Source organism: Hakea prostrata, chromosome 7 (assembly GCF_041222555.1).
Source record: "Hakea prostrata isolate BN-2017 chromosome 7, UWA_Hpros_2, whole genome shotgun sequence".
Classification (NCBI taxonomy): domain Eukaryota; kingdom Viridiplantae; phylum Streptophyta; class Magnoliopsida; order Proteales; family Proteaceae; genus Hakea; species Hakea prostrata.
In genome coordinates this window covers 62517312-62540206 of record NC_142606.1, presented here as the reverse complement: position 1 = coordinate 62540206, position 22895 = coordinate 62517312, and the positions used below count along the sequence as shown (strand labels likewise).

Here is a 22895-nt window from a genome sequence, read left to right as displayed (position 1 = left end):
ATTAGTTCTACACTTCTATTGAATTAGTCATTACATATTTATAATAGAACTAGCATCTTCTCTGATATGGTAATATCAAAAGTCTACAAAGAAATACAATATATGATTCTCACACACAATAAGATAATCTTGATATGGAAGGATAGATTGCCACCCAAAATAGAAGGTGCATAGAATGGAAATATTGATTGCCCATATTGTGTAATGAGATGGTTGTGAAGCATGGAAATATTGACTGCTCACATTGTGTAATGAGATGGTTGTGATCTTCACCAATATTGCATCCTGAGGTAGTTGAGATCTTCAGTTGGAAGTACAATCTCTTTGGGGGTAATGGACATCCATTAATAAATATTATCCTGAGGTAGTTGAGATCTTCAGTTGGAAGTACAATCTCTTTGGGGGTAATGGACATCCATTAATAAATATTATTTATAACAGATACCTTTTTTTTTTTAGCCAAAAAAAAAAAAAAAGTAAGTCTTGCCTAATAATCCAAGGATAGGTGCAAAATATTATAAAGTGGAGGTGCGGGGAATCGAACCCCGTGCCTCTCGCATGCGAAGCGAGCGCTCTACCATATGAGCTACACCCCCAGTTGATACCTTTAAATGATGATGATGAATTGGTGGATTTGATAAGCTAGTCAATTGGTTCTTGCACAATTGTTGTTGCGCAGGAATGAATGAAACAATAGAATACTGCTTACTTATAGCTTTTTCTCCTTTTAACACCATTTTTATGAAGAGAGCTCTACAAGCTTTGTTTTAGTAGCCCCTCTCAGGTTGGGCTTGCAACCAAAATAATATAATCTTGATATGGAAGGATAGGTTGGGCTTACAATAAGATAATCTTGATATGGAAGGATAATTGCCACCCAAAATAGAAGGTGCATAGAATGGAAATATTGATTGCCAACATTGTATAATGAGATGGTTGTGATCTTCACCAATATTGCATCCTGAGGTAATTGAGATATTCAATTGGAAGTACAATCTCTTTGGGGGTAATGGACATCCATAAATAAATATTATTTATAACAGATACCTTATTATTTTATTTTTTTAGCCAACAAAAAAGAAAAAGAAAAAGAAAAAAAAGATTAAGTCTTGCCTAATCCAAGGATAGGTGCAAAATATTATAAAGTGGAGGTGCGGGGAATCGAACCCCGTGCCTCTCGCATGCGAAGCGAGCGCTCTACCATATGAGCTACACCCCCAGTTGATACCTTCAAATGATGATGATGAATTGGTGGTTTTGATAAGTTAGTCAATTGGTGCCCAGAAATGAATGAAACAATAGAATACTACTTACTTATAGCTTTTTCTCCTTTTAACACCATTTTTATGAAGAGAGCTCTGCAAGCTTTGTTTTAGTAGCCCCTCTCAGGTTGGGCTTGCAACCAATAATAATTCATTGCCCATGGACCTGAGCATCTGATGTCCATTTAAACTTTGACGTGATGATGTATAATTATGGGCTTGGTTGAGCCCAACTTTGTAGGGCTTGCAAATCTTAATTGTGGCCCAACCCATGGGATAAAAAGTTCCAACACAGGCATGGGAGGTTGAAGACTGTCACACTCCACCCAACCGGATCCGGTCATACTCGAATAACCGTGGGGGTGATGCACCGCAAGACCTAGGTTCAGTGACAATTCCATACAACATATGATATAATATAATTAAAATGATAAAAATAATCAAGTTCAAATATTAAATCCAAAATCCGAAATATCAATTACAATCATCCACGGTTCAAATCCAAAAGACATAAATATCAGAGTTTAATAGAAAATAAAATAGTTTGTTCGCAGAGGAAAGTCTCTAAGGAAGAATCTAATGGAAGGCGACTCCATAAGAACAATCTTCACACGAGCATGACACATCATGTGCATCCACATCTTCTCTGATCATGCTCTAATGGAAATCTCCCGACGATGGATCTTCCATGGGAGTGGGGTCCTCATAACTTGAAGAGAAGTCTAAAAATATACACAAATAAATGAGTGAGTTCATAGAACTCAGTGAGATCAACTAACATCGATGTCATGCATTCATCCATCATTCATAAACATAAGAAAATGAAGTGATTAATAATATAAATAAAATGATGCATGCTTATAATATGATGTTCCTAACTCTATCATGTAGTCTCTATAGTAGTCACACTTTAAGTATAAACATCAATCTCCTTTGGGCGGTCTCAGTCACTCTCCCTCAACAAGAGACGTCTATTGGGTTATCCGCGGTTGTTGGGTAAAGTCTTATCAAGCCATGGTTGGCCTGTAGGTCACCACTCTCTCACATCCCTGTTTGGTATGAGATTTGGCGTGTGTAAATGATAATCTTAGGCCCAATGCAAAGTCATATGGTCTCGTACTACATATAGTCTGGATATCTTCCCTCATGCCTAGTGCCTTTTTGGTTCAATACCTTCCCACCTATGAATGGAATCCTCAATGAGAGGCATCTGTTAGATCTTATTCTTTAACCCAGTGGTAATCCACATATAATAGACAGAATGCTCTCCATGTCCTCTTATGGATTGGTTACCAGTCTTGAGCGCCCAAGAGCCCTTATCTATTATTGTGGTAATGTGAGGATTTGCTCCTCTAAAGTATATTATTCACAAGACCCCAATAGGTTATTTATAGTTACGACCTAGTTAAGTCCTATACTAAGTAGGAAAAGAAAATATAAAACAAATAGAAATAAAACTCTAGACTTATTAGAAAAACTAATCCTATTCTAATTAGAAAACCTCAGTCCATGTTTTCAACACTCCCCCTCAAGTTTGAGCATAGATATTTATCATGCCTAACTTGTTCATAATGTAATTGAATATCTTTGTGCTCAAGCTCTTTGTAGACACATCATCCCGTTGCTCGTTTGAAGTAACAAATGTGATATGGATTAGCCCAGCCTCAACCTTCTCTTTGATGAAATGTCTATCAATCTCCACATGCTTAGTCCTATCATGCTATACTAGGTTATGAGCTATCCTGATTGCTGAGTTACTATCTGAGTATAACTATATAGGAACCTCCAAATTTGTCCCAACCTCTTGAAGCAGCCCTTTAAGCCATAGTACCTCACAAATGCCTTGAGCAATCGCCATAAACTCGCTGTCGATAGTGGACCGCGCAACCGCAACCTGTTTCTTGCTTCTCCAAGTCACAAGGTTACTTCCCACATATACACAATACCCAGAGTAGACCTCCTATCATCTGGACATCCTGCCCAGTCTGCATCTGTATATGCCTCAATCTTCAAATGTCCATGAGCTGAAATTAAAATTCCTTTTCCTGGAGTAGTCTTCAAGTATCTCAAGATCCGATATACTGCATTCAAATGTGAGGAATAGGGATCATGCATATACTGGCTAACAAGACTAACTACAAATGTGATGTCAGGTCTAGTGTGAGATAGATAGATCAATTTTCCCACTAATTTTTGATACCTTATCTTGTCAACTAGTTCTCTTTTCTTTGCCTTCAAGTGTAGGTTAGGCTCAATAGGAGTCTTAGCAGGCTTACATCCTAGCATTCCAGTTTCCTCAAGAAGACCCAATGTACACTTCCTTTGGGATAGGGATAAATTGCTAGTAGAATATGCCAACTCTAAACCTAGGAAATATCTTAGTTTTCCCATATCTTTGATTTAAAATTCAGTTCCCAAAAAAGTCTTTAATGCTGAAATCTCATCCTCACTACTGCTTGTGACCACAATATCATCCACATATACTAAAATTATGGTAGTGTGGCAACCATCTCTTTTAATAAACAAAGTGTAGTATGCATTGCTCTGCTTATAGCAATTAGATATCATTGCCTTTTGGAACCTTAAAAACCACACTCTTGGAGATTGCTTCAACCCATATAAACCCTCTTTAATTTGCACACTTTCCTATAAGTCTCTGTAGTAGAATACGCAGGTGGTATATCCATATATACTTCTTCTTGGAGTTCTCCATGCAAAAAGGCATTCTTCACATCTAATTGTTGTAAAATCCACCCTTTATTATTTGCACATGAAATAATAGTACGAACTGAAATGACTTTACTCTAGAGTGGATCTCCATTTACTTTAGTCTTCCGTGAACTTTATGGTAAGATTTCAAAGATGACCTAGTATAAGATCCATTTGGGTTTGCATACTTTTTGTTTGGTTTGATCTCCAAACCATGTTAGACCATGATCTATTATGATTTAAGACCTTTATCTTCTATCCTCTTTACTTTAGAGTGAATTCCCATTCATTCTAACTCTTTCATGAATCTTGCGATATGATTTTGGAGAAAACCTAATGTAGGATTCATTAGGTTTTCATTCTCTGTGCTATGATTGATCTCTAAACTATGCTAGATAATGTCCTATCATGATTTTAAAATTTTATAATTAAACTCGGAGTAGTTTAAAACCCAAACGAGAAGTTTTTTATCGATCTGAACAATTTTTGTTTGTACAGAGCCTTGGTTGCCCCAGGCAACCCACTCAAGCGACCAAGCCTGGTTTTGGCAAATTAGTGGTTGGGTTTATTGCCTCGGTTGCCCCAGGCAACCCACCCACCCAACCCAAGTGGGTTGTTGGTTCTCTTTTCAACTCTAAACCTCTAGGGTCATTTCTAACTTTGAACCATCATGTTGTTAGGACTTTCTGACAAGCTTGAACTCATTCTTTGACCTAACTTACAAAGGTTGCATATCAATAGCAAGGTGAGGACGCTCACTTACACATAATCCTAGTTACAATCTTGTTTGTTATGGAACTTGAATATATCATTTTATATTGTTGTTATAGGGTTTAGGAATGATTACTATGACTATATAATTCTAGAATATAGTTGATCAATGATGATATGCATGTTTGTTAAATATGTGACTATTTGAATTTAGAATGAATTGTGACATGATAATGTGATTGTAATCATAATGTAATGCGAATGTAGGTTGTGATTGTGAACTGGGGAATACCATTCGGGTGTTTCTGTCTTGGGACATCAGTGGAAGTGCTATAAGACACAATCCTATGATGCCCTTGGCACTTTCCATGATCATTAGATGTCATAACTAGGAAGTCTAGTTTTGTTCGGTTAGAAATCCCGTCATATCATACCCTATCTGCATGGGTATTGATGCCGAGTGATCCATGGCAGCAATGTGGGGTGTGGACGCTCAATACCAGTAGCCAACCCGTGAGAGGACACAACCACATTGTGGGGGCCATTCATTGGTAGGGTTGCATTATAATAGACTTGAGCTCATGGGAGCTCAAGACCGGTAGCCAACCCTTGAGAGGACATGAGAGCTTCCCGCCCATTATATGTGGATGACCAATAGGGTTAAGAGTCAGGGTAGTCCGAATTGATTGGTGCCATAGGATATGATGACTCTAATAGGGAAGGATATCTAACCAATATTGTGAGAGGCATAAGGAGAAGTATCTAAACCTAGGTTGATGTGACTCAGTAGATGACTTGCACTGGGCTAGGTATAATCCTTACACGGGTCAGTCCTCATACCAATGGTGGTGAGAGAGCGATGACGTAAACCTCAGCCATGGAAATAGTCTGAGAGGGATGCCTTGACCCCTTAATTCTTGCTCATGATTTGACTATTGTGTGGAATGATTGAATGATTGTCTGAGACTTGATCTTCGGGGCTGTGGATCACACCTCTGAGTATTTGGGTAATAGGGTACCAACTGGGGGGATGTGACACTAACAAACAGCAAGATCCCATTATATCTTGCAGATAATGTTTTTTGTGAGCTCATAGGGTTGGCGGATCCAAAATAAGTCTGGCAAAGCTAGAGAGTAGGTACAAGTCAAACTCATTGACAAATTGGTTGTTTTGAAGAAATAGTTATATGATTTATGATTGTCAAAGGAAGAAAAGCTTGACCAGCACTTGAAATGTGAGATCTAGTAAGTCACATGCCCATGACTACTAGCCAAATTCAAGTTCTATAATGAAAGAATCATATCTATTCCATCTACTCACTTAAATTAGCTCAAATATAAATAAATCATTAAGGACCCTAATCTTTTTGAGAAGCCTATTCATTTGCAAAAAACTGAGTATAAAAAACCATTTGGCTTTTGCCCTTCTCTTTTTTCCCATTCAATAAAACAACGGGCAGTGTTAAGGAATTTTCTTTAAGATAATCCCCTTATAGCATATCATACCTTATTTTCAACCTTTTCTGGACTTATTTCAGGAAAGATCTCATTCAAATACTATAATGTGCTTTACCACTCTTTCATGGTTGTTGTGTCCAATAGCAAAGACCCAAACACCTAGAATTAACTTTGGGTGAGTTGAAGGGAAGCATTCAATATTAAGGGCATCTAATATTTTATGTGAGTGGTTTCAAGGGCTTAAGCCTTGAGGGATCTAATTTGACCTTACTTGTGTGGTGCATATGATGTGGAGATGTATGTGGTGCTCACCATTGGATGAACACTTTGTGAATTATATTCAATCTCAACCGCTTAAAACATGGTTCGTTTTATTTTAAAGAAAAACTGAGTTGGTTTCACTTAAGTTCGTTTTTTTTTTTTTTTTTGATACTGAAGATAACTTGGTATTACTAAAGATAACAGCTACAGTGTTTAGTAGTATCTATTACTACTAGTGTTCTCCAATATTCTACAGAGGATATATATGCAAGATACAAGAGCCACTGCTGGAGTGCAGGTTGACTAGAACCCTTAATGTTTATACCCTTCATATTACCTACTAAATTTACCAAAATCGGGACATAAGTTATTGGCCACGTATTGTGGTTTTGGGGTGAAAGTAGATCTCTCACATCGTTGTCATCACACCATACTTCTTCAATTTGAAAATTTCTTCGTTGTGCTTGGTCCATTCATCCTTTATCCCAATTAGTAGCGCCTCTATAACATTCCCTTTCTAAGATCCTCCTATACTGATATACATCAGTTGTCTTTTCCAAAATTGCCCCACACTCCATCCAACGTTGTTTAGAACTGTGTTATGTACCCTTGCACAAAATAAAAAAGATATGTGGATTAAGTTAGTAATGGAATTACAAAAGCAGAAATTTGGTTTAAAACTTACAGCCAAGTTGTCGGTGGGTATTGTGTCGACCATTTCCACCGGGTTTAGTTTTAGACCTTGGATCCAAACCGAAGTGTTATGTAACACAGTGTTGGGGTTGGGTTTGATTTTATTGAAGACTGAGTTATTCCTCTCTTTCCATACAAAGTAACAGGTTATTATAAAAATCGACACCATCCAAATTTTAGTAGGTCTTTTAAGTCCTGGATTTATGAGAAAGGAGGTGCATATATCCCTGAGAGACATTTGAGTCAGCCTTTCTGTTTTGAGTCCTAGTGGCCTTGCTGCCCAAATGCGTTTTGTCCAATCACATAAGACAAAGACATGCCACAGAGTTTCCACACTCTTTCCACAAAGTTCGCATGTTGGATTCACCATCATCCACTAAGTGAGTGTTTCTTTAATTGGTAACCCTGCATTTATCAAACGCCAAAAGAACATTTTAAATTTGGGGTGAAGGGGCAATTTCCAAAAAAACTTCCACCATTTTTTAAGTGTGGTTGATGTGGATGTCTCTTGTGTTTGTGAAAGTGTTTTCCCTGCTAATTTGACAAAGAATTCTCCACTACTTGAGATAAGAGAATCCAATCATCAACTTCATTTGTCAGAGATATGTTTGAAATGCCATAGAATTGAGGGGTTTGAGGAAGAGGTAACTCCCTGTGTATAGGACTAAAAGATGTAGCCACTTGTTCAATAGTTGAATTCATAGACTAGAGCTCAGTGTCGGGTGGTAAGTATGCTTGAGCTGCTAAGTCTTTAATCCATGGATCAAACCAGTAGCTTATATTTCTCCCATTTCCTACCTTGCGCCAAACCATTTTTTTTAGACTAGGCAGTATTCCACAAATACTATTCCAAGTCCAAAATCCCTTTCTTCTCATTACCTGTGGGTTAAATGGTGCAGTGTTTGGGAAATACTTTGCCTTCAGTGTTTTTACCCATAATGCTTCTGGATTTTTCAGCATTCTGCACCCTTGCTTAATTAACAAAGCATTATTAAAGTCCTCCATTTTCTTGAAACCCCGGCCTCCTTTTTCTTTCTGTTGACAACACTTATCCCATGCGATAAGCCTCAGTTGCCTTTCCTTTGTTGGGTTCCCCAGCCAAAATTTTTGGCATAAGGAATCAATTTTTTTGCACATTATAGTTGAGAATTTGAAGCACTGCATGTGGTATAACAATTGACTTTGAAGGACCGATTGTATCAGTACACCCCTTCCTGCAAATGAGAGGTTCGCCGCTTTCCACATGGCCATTTTCTTCTTCATTTTGTTGGTTATAAACTGAAGATTTTTTATTTTGGACCGACCATGTATGAGTTGCGATCCTAGATAAACTAAATCTTTTTTCATTTCATTGATTCCCAATGTTTGTAGGATTGCATTCTTTTCAGTAGATGGCATATTTCTGCTAAAGAATGCCCCACTTTTTTCAAAATTGATTTCTTGGCTGTGATGTCAGAAAACAGTTCTAATACAGCTTTCAGAGCCAAGATGTCTTGATTTTCTGCTCGGCAAAACAAGAAAGTATCATTAGCAAAGAAGAGGTGAGAAATCTCAGGGGCGCTTCTAGACACCTTAATTCCTTTAAAGAGATTTAGAGTCCTATATTCATTCAACAACCTAGAGAGGATTTCCATAACAAACAGAAAAAGATACGGACTCAGTGGGCAACCTTGACGTAAACCTCTTGTTCCCGAGAAACTGAAGTACGGATTTCCATTGTGTTTAATGGAGAAGGAAGCAGTAGAGATTAGACACTCAATCATTTGGCACCATTTTTTTTTTATCAAAACCTAGGAACTCAAAAAAATTTGAAGGACATTCCACTCTACTCTATCATAGGCTTTTGACATGTCGAGCTTCAAAGCAATAATTTTTTTTTTCTCCTCTGGTTTTACTCAAGAAGTGAAAGATTTCTTGGGCTAACAAAATGTTATCCGAGATTTGTCTATTTTCCACGAAAGCTCCTTGACATGGGGAAATGAAAATTTTCAACAGAGGTTTTAGTCTACATGCAATTAACTTAGCCACAATTTTGTAGCTAACATTACATAGACCAATTGGTCTGAAGTCGACAGGCGTTCTAGCATGCTCTTTCTTGGGAATAAAGCAGAGAAGAGTATGATTAGCACCAAAAGGTAGTGAAGAATGATTGAAGAAATTAAAGACGAAATCATCGAGATCAGAATTAATTAAATCCCAATGTTTCCATTAGAAAAAAGCATTAAAGGCGTCCATTCCTGGTGTCTTGTGGGGATCCATTGAAAAAACCGTCTTTTTGATTTCCTCAACAGTTGGTGGCCCCGAGATCCCTTCTAAGTTTACTACGTTGGACATGTTCGGGAAAAGTCTTTCAATGAAAAGCGGATCCAAAGGGTTTGAGGAGGTGAATAAATTTTGCATGTGACAAGAGAAAGCATCAACAATTTCAAAGGGAGTACTTACAAGTCGACCATTGTGTTCGATGTTCTCAATCTTCCCTTTATGGCAGTAGATTTTTGAGGATAGATGATAGTACCTGGCATTTCTGTCTCCATCCTTTATATATTTACCTCTTGATTTTTGGAACCAAAACTACTCTTCTGCTTCCAGTGCCAAAGAGAGGGCTTGTTTTTTCTGCGAGATCATATCCCAATCTGAACATATTTGGTTCTCCATTGCCTTAATTTCCACAAAAATGTTGTCAATGTTGCCAAACACATCTTTGTTCCAATGGTTAGAAATTGAGAAAGATTAGCAAGTTTATGGTTTAGTGGAACATTACCTTCACTTACCTGGGTTTTTTTGATTGCAGAGGTAAAGAGCGGATGGCAATGCCAAGCCATTTGAAAGTGAAACAGCTTTCTTCCCTGAGGTTTGTTGTTATCCAAGCACAGTAGAATAGGGTTATGATCTGATCCCGTGGCTGGTAACTTCTTTAGATTGGCAATTTGAAAAAGTGCGATCCACAACGTGGATGCCCAGCATCTATTTAGCTTTTCCTTGATTAAGTTGGGAGGTTTTTGTCTATTTAACCAAGTGAAGGAGTGGGTTGGGGTAGGGATTTCTCGTAGATCCAAACTGAAGACAATATTTTGAAGAGCAGGGAGTGTAGGGGATGGTTTGAAACCGTTTCCCAATTTATCTTCCAGTTTCATGACTTCATTGAAATCCCCAATAATTATAAACAATTTGGTCACAATTTGGATGAATGAGAGGTGTGTCCAAAAAATTTTCTATTGCCATAGGTAGGAGGGGCATAGATGAATATTGTGATCCAATCTCTCCCTTTGAAAGAGCAATTGATACACATGAAAGAATTGTCTTTTGATAAGACAGTACACCCAATTCCATTTTCTTGTAGTGTCCATTCCCCCTTCATTCCTCTCACTCCCTGACTGTCGGAGAATCCAATAGATGAATAATTCTTCAAAAGCTTCTCCTTCATTTTTTTTGAAATTCTCATGATTCACACATTTTGTTTCGCACAAGAACACCAAGTTGGGATTGTGCTTGTTAAGAAGTTTAGACAAGCATTGGGTTGTAAAATTTCCTTTGATGCCCCTAACGTTCCAAGACAGAATTTTCATTTTCAACCGGAGGAAGGTAACCAACAGAAATAAAGCACACACGATCTTCAAGTTATGAACAACCAGTGATTTAAAAACACATAAACTAACCAGAACGCAATCATGGAAAATCAGTAACAGTACCGAGTAAAGGTAGCAATGGTCAAAGACAAGGTTACAAAGACAAAGAATACAAAGAAAGTAGCAATAACGAAATAGAGGGATGAAAACAAGTGTATAATGAAACAGAAGATGAACTCCAATTTCAAACAACAAACATAACACCTAAAAGATAGATAGATAGATATATGTATATATATAAAAGAGTACAATACAACAGAGCTTACAAACTTTATTAAGAAAGTAACAAGCATCAAGATTTGAACCAACTAACAGGATAGCGAGGAGAAGCATGAAGTAAACGATGAATTGATCAAAAAAATCAGAGTAGAGGTGATATGGGAATACCTGAGGGTCGATGGGAGCTGGCCAGAGTCATAACCTCTGGCTAGTTATTTGCTGAGTGAGTGTTGGTGTGGTTTTCATAGCTCTTCTCATTTTCAGACTGCTTTGGGCAGTTCATGGCATTCATTTGGTTGAGCTGCTAGAAGATGTGATGACAGGCATTGATGAGCACATTTATGTGTGAAATCTTAGGGCATAAAACATGCATTTTACACACTTAGAGTGGAGCTACCTTGGGTTTTATGTTGTTTTTGCAGATTTTATGAATTTCTAGGACTTTAGCGAATATCTGGAGTTTTGGGTATTAAACATGCAGTTTTACACGTCAAGAGGTCCGTTCAAATTCTCAAGTGCGAAAGTGGGCCTGATTTGGAGCATGATGGGCTAAAAATGCGATTATGGGCCAACTCCAGAATATCTTGTAAAATTAGATTAGGATTTTTATTTTATTTTTTCTTTATAGTAATTGAGAATTGTATGGGCCCACAAGTAGTCAAAGACTAGGATTTTCTATTTTAGAAGATTTTATTTTGTTAGATTTTATTTATTTCTCTAATTAGTTTTTTTTCTCTCTCTTCCCACTTTCTATTATTTTCATTATTTTATTTTATTCTTTTTCCTTAATTAACCCAAAATCGTTTTTCTAAAAGTATATATTTTTTCTTCCTTCTTTCCTTCTTTCCTTCTTCCACTCTTTCTCTTTCTTCTCCACCTTCTCTACGTGTAACTCAATTTTAACTTTTATTTTTTTTTATTCTTTTTCTCCACTTTCCTTCTTAACGTATTTCTATTTTTTATTTTATTTTATTTCTCCCCACATTCTCTCTCTCTCTCTCTCTCTCTCTCTCTCTCTCTCTCTCTCTCTCTCTCTCTCTATCTTTATTTCTAACGAATTTTGCTCTTTCTTTATTTGTTTTCTTTTTCTATTTTACTCTTTTGTTATTATTATTATTATTATTAGCATTATTATTAGGTATTATTATTTTATTTCTTTGTTTGTAAATTATTCTCCTTCTTCTATAAATATTACCTCCCTCTAAGGTCTAGTACACACTTTACTTTCTCTTTAGTTTTACTTTAGTCTTGCACTTTCTATTCTCTTTATTTTGCTCTAGTTTTCTCTAGTTCTTTGATTAATTTGTAGGCTCTAGTTCTAGTTTTTAGATTGAATGTTTAGGAAGATTGAAGTCGTGTAATTTTTCTTTTATGCAAGTGTAATTCCTTTAGTTTTATCAATGCAATTTCAAGTTCAAGTTCAAATTCAAGTTTCAAGAGGATTCGCTTTCTCTCTGGATCTAGCAATTGCAGATCTAGTTTATTCTAGATTTGGTTGTTAGGGTTGGTTGAGATTCGAATCGTTTATTCAAGTTTTGTTTGGAAGATGCAAGTAAGTAAGATTCTTCAATAGTCTTCTCTCCCCCCCCCCTCCATTCCCGCTTCTATCTACCCCTCCATATTCTTAATTTAGGATTTACTTTCAACATTATTTATTGTTCTCCCTTCCCGTTAGCTACACAATACTGTGCGCTTGCGGTTATTTTATTTTGCAAACAAGTTTTTGGCGCCGTTGCCGGGGAGATATTTGTTCATCTTATTTTTCTCATTCTTAGGAAAATCGAAGTGTTTAAAAAAAAAAATTCAAAGATATTATTCTTAACTTGAGTAGAAACAAAAACGTATAGTAGTCCCCACTCTACTACAGAATCCTCAGGATTCGATTGTAGGTAGCTCCGAAGACTATACGGATTCCCTTGCTGTCAAACCTATACAGCGCTCAGCTATATGGCAACCTTACGGCTTTGGAATCATTGTTTCAATCTTTGTGAAAAGAAAAAAAAAAAAACTCATATTCCGTAAGAGCCTTTAATTGCATTAGGAGGTTAGTGCATGCGTGTTTGGACTCGTGATTCCACCAACCGACTTGTTCGAATATCTACTTTGACCATGGGCGACATATCTCCACTTAAGAGTCTTAGGGATAGATTTTACCCAACTCGGTCTGCACAACCCTCCTGTATACGTTTACCTAACGTAAGGGGTAACAACTTTGAACTTAAACCTAATTATTTGTCTATGTTACCCCAATTTCATGGGTTGCCTGATCAAAACGCATATTTGTTTCTTAGGGAGTTTGAGGAAGTTTGTGTCCTTATGAAGGTACAACAACTCACTGATGATGCCGTAAGACTACGGTTTATTACCTTTGCATTAAAGGACCAAGCAAAAAAGTGGCTTTATAGTCTACCTTTGGATAGCATTACCACATGGGAACAACTCACTGTCCTATTCTTGAAAAAATTCTTTCCTTTCTCCAAGACGAATAAGATAAGAAAGGACATTCTTCAATTTCGTCAAAAACCCAATGAGTCTTTTGCTAAGGTAATGGAGAGGTTCCAAAGCCTCCTCCAAGAATGCCCTCACCATGGTTTAGAATTGTGGCATTTATGCCAAATAATTTATGAGGGTATTGATTATCAAACTAAGCAACTTTTGGAATCTATGTGCCCCACAGAATTTACATCGTTCACTGATGATTCCAAAGCTTGGGAATTTTTTTTAGACCTAGTAGATAGAACTAGAGAATGGGAGTCAACTCAAGAATCTGAAAGGACTAGTAGGGGATATTTTGTTGATAGCCAAGTTCATAAGGATGCATAAATAGATAGTCTTTTGAAAAAGCTAGAGACTTTGGTAGTAAAAGCTGCACCACCACAACCAAATCAATCACTTTTTGTTGACAAATCTGTTGCTATATGTGCATCGTGTCAGTCTCCTACACATGTAATTGAGGAATGCCATAGCTATTTTGGAGGCCAACGTGAAAATGTCAATGCGATGTTCCCAAACCCGTACAGTACACATACAATCCTGGGTGGAAGAGTCATCCTAATTTCTCATGGTCTCAAGGGCAAAACCAAAATGGCAATTATTCCACACAAAATCAATTTGGTGCTCCTCAAAAACAAAGTGCACAATTTTTTCATAATCAAAATGTCCAGTTCCCTCAAGCCCCAAATTTTCAAAATGCCAATCTAGCTAGGCCTGTCAATCCACCTGTTGTGCCTCATATGCCTCTCACTGCACAAAATCAATCAACACTTGGTTTCAATAGAGGTAATAATCCAGAGTTTTCTCGTCTCTCTTCCTTAGAGAAGAATATGGAAGTACGTTCCAACACCTTCATGACTTCTATGCATAATATGGAAAGACAAATTTTCACTCTTGCAAGTACTTTTTCTAAGTGAGAAAAGGGTAAAATGCCTAGCCAACCTGAGTTAGATCCTAGGATTCAGATTCAACAAAGACCATCAAATTTACCAAATCAAGTCAACCAAGTTGAATCCTCCCCTTCTTCTTTAGCTTCAATAAATTCTGTGTCTGCATTGCGAAGTGGGAAAGGGTATTTAACAGGTGAGTCACATATTAATGGAAAGAGCAAGAGTAGTGACCACTGTGATGAGGAGAATGTTCAAGTACCTCCTAAAGAGGGTTTGTCTGAGAAACCCATAGAAGTTGAAGATGAACCAACTACTATAGCCGTACCTAAGTTTGTTGAACCATTAGTTGAAACAATGAGAAAAGAGCAAATTTCAACTGAGAGTTATGTTCCTAAGGCCCCTTTTCCCAGCCGTCTAGTTAATAAGAAGAAGACTGCAACTATGGAGAAAATTTTTTATGTCTTCAAAAAGGTAGAAGTGAATATCCCTCTTTTAGATGCCATATCCCAGATCCCCGCTTATGCGAAAATGTTGAAAGATCTATGCACTCATAAAAGAATCAATAGTGTTCCCAAAAAGGCGTTCTTGGCAGGTAACATCAGTTCCATAATTACTCAACCTGTAGCAGCCAAGTATAAGGATCCAGGGAGCCCCACCATAGTTTGTGTCATAGGCAATACACACATTGAACATGCTTTACTTGATCTTTGTGCAAGTGTGAATCTTTTGCCTTACCATGTTTATAAGCAACTAAGATTGGGATAATTGAAAGCAACTAAAACTACTATTCAGTTGGCGGATAGGTCAATTAAGATTCCTAAAGTGATGGTTGAAGATGTTTTATTGAAGGTGGGAGAATTTATTTTTCCAGTTGATTTCATTGTGTTAGATACTAAACCTTTTTCAATCAAAGATGAAATCCCAATAATTCTAGGAAGACCGTTTTTGGCTACTAGTAATGCTTTAATCAATTGTCGTAATGGCCTCTTACGATTGTCTTTTGGAAATTGAACTGTGGAGTTTAATATATTCAGGATAGGGAAACAACCACAAATTGAGGAAGAAATCAATATGCTTGAGGAGTCTTTGGATTTTCCTAATGATTTGATTACCAACTTTGAGATTGATTTTGATCAGGAATTTCAAGAATGTATGGATGTGTTGGAAGATGATAGTAAAACCTTCTTTTCTAAAGTCTCAAGTTTTCACATGCCTTTGGAGCCTATTAAACCCCCATCCATCTCCATCTCCATTCCTAAATCCTCAATAATTGAACCTCCCAAGCTAGAATTGAAAGAGTTGCCTTCTAATTTGCAGTATGCTTTCTTGGGACAAGATAATATTCTTCATGTCATTGTTGTCTCTGATTTAAATTCTAACCAATCAGAAGAGTTTATCACACTGTTGCATGCTAATAGAGAAGCGTGGAGTTGGTCTCTTACTACTATCAAAGGTCTAAGTTCTTCCTTCAAACAATCTCATATTCATCTTATGAAGGATGCCAAATATTTTAGAAAACCTCAGTGTATGATGCGTATTTTGTTTGACATTGTGAAGGTTTTTCTTAAAGTCTTTAGGGATGACTTTTCTATTCATGGTTTTTCTTATTTGGAGTGTCTTCCCCATCATACATTGATATTGAAGATAAGGCTAAAGCTTCCAATGATAAGAACATTTTGATTGAAAGGTATACCCCTCTTTTGCCTTGTCCTTGTTTATCTTTTCATGCATGCATTGAGGACATTGCATTACTTAAGTGTGGGGGAAATACCTTCTTTGTGAATTTTAACTTTGGCTTTTGGTTAGTGTACATACTATTTCAATTGCTATGATGTGTGAAATGAGAGTGATTTTGGTACCCATTGTGAACACATAAAAACCCTATTGAGAGGAATGTAACTTGTATGTATGTTGAGATGAGAATTTCCTTAGAAAAATAAGAGGCCCTTAACTTAAGGCATTGGACCATTATGGGTTTTGTGGGTCCTTGTTCTTTGGTTAGAGGTTGAGATCGATTTTTTTGTATGGCATGACAAAAGTTCAAAAAGAAGTGAAAAGAAAAGAAAAGAAAAAAAAAAAAAAAGAGTAGAAAGTAAAAGTTGAATTTCTTGGAACTAGACAGGGCACTCCGACTCAGGAATCGAGGTGACTTGATCGAAACTCTTAGGAATGATATTATTGAAAAGAACTCTCGTATCACTGTCTATGTGAGCATATGCAAAGCTACAAAGTAACTTGGGTTTCTGGTGTTTGCTCCACCATGTCATTCAAGCCAACCATAGTGGAGTAAAGTAGAGTTCACTACTCAAAAGAAAGAAGAAGAAGAAAATAATAATAATAATAATAATAATAAAGAGAGAGAAATAAATGCAAGTGGCATCAATGCCTTGGTAGAAATGTTTGGTCAAAAATACTTCAAAACCTTAGTCCTTGGTCCTCTTACTCTATTAGTGGTTTTGCTTAAAGGAGACGTGTACTTGAAAGATATAAGGTGAATCTTTGATTGAGATATATGCTTAGTCTCAAGAATCAATATGGGGTAATAAAGTTCAAGTGTGGGGGATCTTAAATCAATGGTGAGGAAAGTTGTCATAGTTATTGATTCTGTATAAGTACTTACCAATTGTTAGAGTTGAAATTTGCAATATTTTATTTTGAGCTGAATTGGAATTTTGGATGTATATTCTCTGCAAACATCCACGAGACAAAACTCGTCCTCTAGGGGTAACCTAGCGGTTTAAAGGCTTGTTGCACATGCTAAGTGTAACCGTGATTCCTACGAAAGTGAGTTAGGGTTTATTTTGTTGCATTAGTTTTTTTACTTTCATTTGTATTTTTCTTTTTGCTTGAGGACAAGCTTAGTCTAAGTGTGGGGGAATCTGATGAGCACATTTATGTGTGAAATCTTAGGGCATAAAACATGCATTTTACACACTTAGAATGGATACCTTGGGTTTTATGTTGTTTTTGCAGATTTTATGAATTTCTAGGACTTTAGCGAATATCTGGAGTTTTGGGTATTAAACATGCAGTTTTACACGTTAAGAGGTCCGTTCAAATTCTCATGTGCGAAAGTGGGCCTGATTTGGAGCATGATGGGCTAAAAATGCGATTATGGGCCAACTCCAGAATATCTTGTAAAATTAGATTAGGATTTTTATTTTATTTTTTCTTTATTGTAATTGAGAATTGTATGGGCCCACAAGTAGTCAAAGACTAGGATTTTCTATTTTAGAAGATTTTATTTTGTTAGATTTTATTTATTTCTCTAATTAGTTTTTTTTCTCTCTCTTCCCACTTTCTATTATTTTCATTATTTTATTTTATTCTTTTTCCTTAATTAACCCAAAATCGTTTTTCTAAAAGTATATATTTTTTCTTCCTTCTTTCCTTCTTTCCTTCTTTCCTTCTTCCACTCTTTCTCTTTCTTCTCCACCTTCTCTACGTGTAACTCAATTTTAACATTTATTTTTTTTTATTCTTTTTCTCCACTTTCCTTCTTAACGTATTTCTATTTTTTATTTTATTTTATTTCTCCCCCACATCTCTCTCTCTCTCTCTCTCTCTCTCTCTCTCTCTCTCTCTCTCTCTCTCTCTCTCTTATATATATATATATATATATATATATATATATATATATATATATATATATATATTTATTTCTAACGAATTTTGCTCTTTCTTTATTTGTTTTTTTTTTCTTTTCTATTTTACTCTTTTGTTATTATTATTATTATTATTAGCATTATTATTAGGTATTATTATTTTATTTATTTGTTGTAAATTATTCTCCTTCTTCTATAAATATTACCTCCCTCTAAAGTCTAGTACACACTTTACTTTCTCTTTAGTTTTACTTTAGTCTTGCACTTTCTATTCTCTTTATTTTGCTCTAGTTTTCTCTAGTTCTTTGATTAATTTGTAGGCTCTAGTTCTAGTTGTTAGATTGAATGTTTAGGAAGATTGAAATCGTGTAATTTTTCTTTTATGCAAGTATAATTCCTTTAGTTTTATCAATGCAATTTCAAGTTCAAGTTCAAATTCAAGTTTCAAGAGGATTCACTTTCTCTCTGGGTCTAGCAATTGCAGATCTAGTTTATTCTAGATCTGGTTGTTAGGGTTGGTTGAGATTCGAATCGTTTATTCAAGTTTTGTTTGGAAGATGCAAGTAAGTAAGATTCTTCAATAGTCTTCTCTCCCCCCTCCATTCCCGCTTCTATCTACCCCTCCATATTCTTAATTTAGGATTTACTTTCAGCATTATTTATTGTTCTCCCTTCCCCTGGATCTTTGATCAGAGATGCCTACAGTCATGCCTCTCTTTGGTTAAGGCTTCCTTTTCTTTTTATTGCTTTGTTTATTGTTTTGTTATTTACTTTCTGTTATTTACTTTATGCCTATTCATTCATTATCTCGGACCACATAACCGGAGCAAGCCTACAGTCGTGCCTCTGCTTCTGGTGACGGGTGGTGTTGCATCTGCATTTTTTTTCCTATCTTTTATTTATGCATTAGTTATGTTTGCTTTATTTTTTTCGTTTCAATTCGATTGCATTAGATGTATGGATTAGGATCGTTGGTTTAGTTTAAAGTAATTAGTTAACAAAAATTGAATCATTCCACTCTCGCATTACTATTAAGAAGTTGAATTCTAGGTGGCATATCTCCCTGAGATCGACCCGTTAGCTACACGATACCGTGTGCTTACGGTTATTTTATTTTGCAAACAGGTGTCCATCTCATTTTTGAAGTGGTAGAATACAGTTAGTGGTTCAGCACAATTGTGGAGTGTTTGGTCCAGGTTAAGGCAAAGTGAAGCAACATCATTTTGGGCTGAAGAAACTTCAGATACTCTTCTTCTTTTAAGTAGATTAGGACCAACATCAGTTATGAATGGACTATGCCTTGCTCCAGCACCATCAGATTTCCCATCAGTTAGACAAGTACTTGCTTCCTGCCCCTTGGCCTTATTAGTCATGCTTGTCAAGCTCGGTTTGACAACAGCTTCACTCTTATTATCATTTATACCCGCTGCAATAGCTTGGAATCGGTTCTCAATGCTTTCAATTCTTTCCAGCATTGGAAAGGATCGAGTTGGTAGTACCTTGTTCTTGTTTCTTCTGTGCATCCATCATATTTTGCTGAGTGATGAGGTGGTTTTTGATTAGAGCTTCCATTTCAAACTGTCTTTCTAAGAAGATTTGCAGGACTACTTGATTATCTTCTTCCGGTTCAGTCAAGACCTGCTTACCTTTGCTTTTTGGTTGTAGAATTTTTACTTCTTCATTCAAGTCACTCGACTTCCCTACAAATGACCTTGATGCCTTGTACCTATCAGCATCATTTTTTTGTTTATCCTCTGTAGATTTGTCTAGCTCTTTTCCCATTTGTTCTGGGAAGCTTCTTTTTGCAGAGATTGTTTCTTCAGTAGCTTCTGCATTGTTGGCCGATCCTTCTTCATCTAGTACATCTATCTAGTCCACTTCAAATTGGATGTTGGGAACCAGCTGAATACCCCCCACATCATCTTCCTCCTCAAAATTGTTATTTGAGGCGATCGGCAGTGGTATAGTCAGCATACTCTGGATGAAGGACATGGTCATCACCTTTGGAAAGCCTCCGGCCAATGGTGTTGTTGTCACTCCCTCATAAAGTCCTGAATGTAGTGCATCATCAGTTGGCGACACCTCCTCTGTTCCATATTTCTTGCAGAAACCCGTTTGGTGAGAAATTTGGCCACACCTAAGACACAAAACTTTGACTTCATATTTTACATTCAGTGTAACCCATTCATTTTTTAAAGTTCTGAATGTGGTTTTAGTCTGCACTTTTTTATTGATGTCAAAAACGATTCTAACTCTCACAACATTCTCTGGTAAACCAACCTCTCCTGAGTTCAGCTGGACTTTTAATATTCTTCCCACTTTAGAAGTAGCCATCAGAATTCCTTCATAATTCAAACAATCAACTCTTCCACCACCAAGCTGTATCCAGATAATAATTGGTGGTAAGAGGGTGTTTTTTCGACATTCTAGAATGGGATCTAAAGCCAAATGCAAAATGTGGTTTCCACACCACCATGGAGACAAGGACATGACATGGTTTCTATGAGCCTTTGAGGCAAACATAGCCTTGAAGTTCTCCCTTCCAATACTAACAATGGAGGTGGCTCCAAGAGGAAGCCAGAGGTCCAATAGTTTTTTCTATGTTGCAGATATTAATTCCCTGGGGAAGCCCAAGGCATACCCGTAGAGAAAATAGCCACAAGAAGGATCATCAGAGTGGTGAATTTTCAGCAGCCGAGCTTGACTACCTGGAGGTTCCACTGCCTTCCAGGAGTCACCATCTATACCTTTTCTTGTTTCAACAGCTTTGGCAGAGTAGCGAAACACTCCAACAGCATGGAGAGCAGCAAAGGATGAGGGGCAGAGTGGAGGATAATTTGGATAGCCACGCCCATTCTGTCTGTTCATTTTAGCAAGTAAAAATGGTTGTTTTTCACTACAATACTGATGTTCTGTTTTTCACTTTAGTTGGTTAAATGTGCACATTGTGTTTTGAATTATTTTGGTTTGACATCTCACAATTCTAAAACCATGGTTGGGAACCTTTTCAATTGTAGTTAGAGACCAATTGATCTTGGTTTGAAATATAATTTAGCTATTTTCACAAGTTGCCCAATCTAAAAAATCGTCAATTGTAGATTTAATGTTTTTGCTTCATTTTATCTCACTTCGTCATGCCCTAAAACACGGCTCACTCTGCAAGTTTTGAATAAAGAAAGAATAATTGAATAAAACTCAAATAGAAACCAAAGAGCAAGGAAGATCGAAAATCAACTCAAATTAGAAACTGAATATCACCTAAAATCTTTTCAACTTAATCCTTAACTTCACTCACTTTGTTAATTGCTTCTTCTCTTTGAGGTCTGCAGCAACCTACAACAACTAAGAGGAGCAAAGCGACATCAACAATTTAATTATGCTTTGAGTAAGTAAAGGTTGTATGCAAGGTTTTGCTTTTCTTTGTGCCTTCTTTCACCTTTAACAATTCAACCTTTAATCCTTCGATTCGTTCTTTCAAGTAGAAAACTGATTGAAAAGGTCGTATCCCTTTCAAAGGTGGAAATGGTTTCTATTTTTTACATTGATTGTATTTATGTAAAATATTTTTACTGTAGTATCTAAGTTCAATGAAGCCAAGATTTCTTCATATGAAAGATTAACATTTTCTGCTGAATTATTTTAGTAAAAAAAAGAGAGAGAAAATCTCGGTTTGGAGTATGGATGTTCGTTGGGAGCAGTGTCCTAATAAACTTGGATTAGATACTTATGGTATTCAAATAAAATTTCCAATTGTTTGCTATTTGGTGACTGTGATAATTTGTCTTATCTTCAAACGAGTGTTCCTTAATTGGTTGACTATGGTTCTGCTAGTACTATCCAAATTTAATGATTCTAGTCACTCATAATAGGTAGTTATTACTAGTAGTAACACCCAAAGCGAGAGCAAACAGAGCCCACCAAACACCGCCGAACCAACCCGCCACGCGAACGCCCAGCCCCCCCAGCCCCGCCGCGAGGCGAGAGACCAGCCCGGCGTCTCCCCCCTCCCGCACCGACTCGAGGCATCCCCCCCGGTCGCACACCGACGCAGCCACCGCTACCCTCCGCCCGACCCCACACCACCCCCACCCCCCCGCCGCCTCCCCCGGACGGGGAAAAAAAAAAAAAAAAAAAAAAAAACCCCCACCCCCCGCCCCCTCCCGTTAATCCCCCAGACGCCGGACGGCCCACAGACGGGCCCACGGCTCACCCCACTACCACCGCTTGCGCATCCCGCGGCCAATAACCGACAGGGCCCAGTCGGGGAGTTTCGGACCACAAACAACCCGGGCAGACGGACACACACGAACAACCCAACACGGGACAAGCGGGAGCGACAGGCAGCGGCGAGCGGATGGGAGGTTCAAACCCCCGCACCGGCTACCAGCCACACGAGGAGGCCGCCCGGGCGGAGCCCCCAGGGGGAGAAGCCCCCAGGGGGAGTGTCAAGGGTGGGACGGACCATTTGGGCGACCCAACCCACCCGGGCGGCCCCGCGCAGTGGCATTTGCCGCTCCTGGTTCGGTCCGAACCTGTGTACTCATGCATATGTGTTTGTACTTTTTTTAGCTATCTGAATGAAGTACTGTTTACCACAAAAAAAAAAATTACTAGTAGTTTACCCCTTTTGTTGTCTTCACTAAAAACACCAAATCAAGGCCGTCTGCCAAGAAAATTGATTAGTTGTTCATAGGAATCCGATGCTTCAAATTAGACATGGAGTTAAGATCCCTTAATATTGTCTATTGTAGGCATTAATATGGAGTCCTGGCCCAGTTTCAAAGATTAAAGCTATTGACTTTTCCTAGCCATTAAGGGTTCATATCTCATGTGATGTCATCATAATTACCTAGTCTTTTCTACTACTCAAAGCTACTAGAGTATTAACTACTACACTCATAATTCAAAAAGATCCATGCTTTTTAGTTACTACTAGTCCGCTGCAAGATCCATGCTTTTAGAGGTTGG

At 37.4% G+C, this 22895-nt stretch overlaps 2 non-coding genes across 2 annotated transcripts; both read right to left on the bottom strand.

The window, feature by feature from the left end:
* Window positions 1-523: 523 nt before the first annotated feature.
* Window positions 524-596, bottom strand: TRNAA-CGC (transfer RNA alanine (anticodon CGC)). Its single transcript has one exon. It is a non-coding gene; the product is annotated as a tRNA-Ala (tRNA).
* Window positions 597-1146: 550 nt separating this feature from the next.
* Window positions 1147-1219, bottom strand: TRNAA-CGC (transfer RNA alanine (anticodon CGC)). Its single transcript has one exon. It is a non-coding gene; the product is annotated as a tRNA-Ala (tRNA).
* Window positions 1220-22895: the final 21676 nt, after the last annotated feature.